Consider the following 3,185-nt stretch of genomic DNA (forward strand, 5'->3'; position numbering starts at 1 on the left):
AATAGCACAGGGCGGAGAAGGTTTCTTATTAAAAGAAATATAGGACAGGCAAGCGGCCAGCCTCTCTCCCTTGCGTGTGCTCTGGAATGTACTTTCTGGGAGTACTTGATAAACGTGCTTGGTGGTTAAGCACACAGGGGCCCGACGATCAACTCGCACAACACTGGTCCACCGTCGTCCCGCCCGTGGAGGTTTTAGCCGGTAAAAATCCGGCACTACCTTCTGCCCGTCCCCGCAGGGTGGTAAGGTGTCTATGAAGATTTCCTCCACGTAAAAAAAAAAAAAAAAATTTTTTTGGAGTTTTTTGGAGTATGAAAGGAGAGACGTTTAACACTCCCGTAGACAAGAGTGGAACACACATATAAATGGTAAGGCACTGTAGCCTTTCGGCGACACTTACCAGATCTTTTTGGGAGGATCGCGGTGGACTTCTGCTATGCTAATAATTTTATGCTAAAAATAATTATTGGCATATAATAATTTTTGGTGCTAATAATTTTTCCTTTTGAGCATTGGATTTCGAACAATATATTAGACGCGAATCTAGATGTTTGATCTATTGACATCATGTAATCAAAAACGAAATAGATAAAACAATTTGATATACAACACAGTATTACTGAGTAAATTTACACTATTAATTACCAAATTCCAGACTTGAACAACATAATCATAGGCAAAACTTGGATACATACCGGTGGTTAGAAGGTGGCGCCTACTGACATTCTGAATCAACTTCAGTAAACGTATTTCTTTGAATGATGAAATTAAAAATGTTACACGAGTAGCGATAATATCGTAAAGTGTTTATAATTTAATTAGACATAATGTTACTTATATGCTTGTAAAAAGTTTCTATTTATAAATTGGTCCGTTAATTATTTTGTTTTACTTTATTTATATGATCATATATTACTTTATATAGGTGCTTGGTGTTCAGCACACAGGGGTGTCCGACGATCAACTCGCGCTGGTACCACTGTCCCGTTCGTGGAGGTTTTTAGCCGGTAAGAATCCGGCACTACCTTCCGCCCGCGACCGCAGGGTTAAGGTGTCTATGAAGATTTCCTCCACGTAAAAAAAAAAAAAAAATTTTTTTTTGTAATACGGAAGGAGACACGTTTAACACTCCCAAAGACAAGGATGGAACACATATATAAATGGTAAGGCACTGTCGCCTTTCGGCGGGACTTATCAGATCTTTTTGGAGGGACCGCGAAGGGCTTCCGCTATCCTTCCGGATAACACAGATTATCTGTTAACCTTTTCTTGTGGCAAATGATCTTTACAGCTACATCCTTTCGAGCATTGCATTTCGAACAATATATTAGACGCAAATCTAGATGTTTGATCCATTGACATCGTGTAATCAAAAACGAAATAAGAAAGATAAAAAAATTTGATATACAACACAGTATTACTGAGTAAATTTACACTATTAATTACCAAATTCCAGACTTGAACAACATAATCATAGGCAAAACTTGGATACATACCGGTGGTTAGAAGGTGGCGCCTACTGACATTCTGAATCAACTTCAGTAAACATATTTCTTTGAATGATGAAATTAAAGATGTTACACGAGTAGCGATAATGCCGTAAACTGTTTATAATGTAATTAGACATAATGTTACTTATAAGCTTGTAAAAAGATTCTATTTGTAAATTAGTTAGTTAATTATTTTGTTTTATTTTATTTATATGATCATATATTACTTTATATTCTTTTATTTTATTTTATGTTTCTTTATCTCCTTTATTTATTTTATTTCATCAGCATAATTTTCTTTAATCTTCTGTTCTATCTTTTCTAATAATCTGTGAGTACTGTAATTTTAAAGCCATTGGTTTGGATTCATTATAACTAATATTTTATTGATCTGCGGCATTTCAGTTAATATCACACCACTATGTTATTATTATTATTATATTATAATATTATGTAGTTATTATTATATTAAAACTGTTTTGAGAATAAACGCTAAAAAACGTACACATTACACAGTTGTTCATCGAAATCGTTACAAAGTTACGTAGTATCTAAACACCCGACGCAACACTTAAAACTCGTTTGTCGGAAAATAGCAGCATTGCTGTCAATGATATTAGCATAGTCGTCTGTGCCATATGTAACAACACAAGCGTCGGGCGCGTGTTTCAGCTGGTGTTGCTATGAGAGTAGTGCAGACAGGCGATCGATGTTGTCCATACAATTCGGATTTAAGACTCAGACTGCGGATTTGAGACGCAGCCGCGTAAGGCGCGGCTTCACGGCTAAGGAAATTTCATCTTTAGACAATAGGGCCATGTCTAGCACTCTTTCCAGGAAAAGCGTGTTCAAATTGCAAAGCACCTCACAACAAAAAAAGAAAAGTAAAGTAAGTTAAATAAAAAGGGGCACTCCATGCGTTAGGTGAGATTATTTTCAATCAAAAATGAATTTTTGATCAATATCCAAATGTGTTATGATGTATATCAATTGTATAAATAACAGAAAAGGATTAATATATCCTTTCAAACTTTGCACGCTGCACTAAAATACAGAACACATTTACTCGCAATATATTTTAATACAGTTTCATTCGCTTGAAAAGAAACAAAAGATTTTGATTGCAATATACTTGCGTCTGCAGTTTGCTATTGCCATCTTGCCCTCGGTCTAGAACCTGGTCTCTGATGTGAATTAATGTTAGACGCTCGTCGGCCCTGACACAACGATTCTCTTTCCAGCAGCTTTTTCGTTTTTATTATAGTACCGCGGAGAGATTACCGACATACAGACAATGTCGACGACAAAGGGCAAATGCCGACAAGCCGAAAGGGTGGGAAACTTCAATAGGCCTAACGGCCATCAATATATTTCGGCACCGCAGCCGTTGATGTTCGGTTAGCCACCGGAGTGTCAAGAGTCAAGAGTCGTTCTTCGACAGTTGTCACATCACACTACTGCATTAAGTTCACGTTAAATAATCATTCTTCTTATTATTGTAGTATCATGGACGAGAGGCCTGCGGTTGTTGTGCGGATTGCAAACAAGCGATTGCCGAGCATGTGCGTAGTGGGGTTAAGACAAAAGGCAAGGGGCTGCTAGGGGACGACAAACGAATTAACAGCAGTATGAGTTGAGAAATCAGAGAGTGCGAATTATGTTGTCGAAATAGCGTTGTAAGCGTTGTTAAGAGAG

General features: G+C 37.3%; 2 non-coding genes across 2 annotated transcripts; both read left to right on the top strand.

The window, feature by feature from the left end:
- Window positions 1-304: 304 nt before the first annotated feature.
- Window positions 305-411, top strand: LOC112213994. The gene has a single exon (XR_002947914.1). It is a non-coding gene; the product is annotated as a U6atac minor spliceosomal RNA (small nuclear RNA).
- A 688-nt stretch (window positions 412-1,099) lies between these two features.
- LOC112213996 lies at window positions 1,100-1,206 on the top strand. Its single transcript, XR_002947915.1, has one exon. It is a non-coding gene; the product is annotated as a U6atac minor spliceosomal RNA (small nuclear RNA).
- The last annotated feature ends 1,979 nt before the right edge of the window (window positions 1,207-3,185 follow it).

The sequence above is a fragment of the Bombus impatiens genome, unplaced genomic scaffold, assembly GCF_000188095.3.
Source record: "Bombus impatiens unplaced genomic scaffold, BIMP_2.2 scf_3507, whole genome shotgun sequence".
In the NCBI taxonomy this organism is placed as follows: Eukaryota; Metazoa; Arthropoda; class Insecta; order Hymenoptera; family Apidae; genus Bombus; species Bombus impatiens.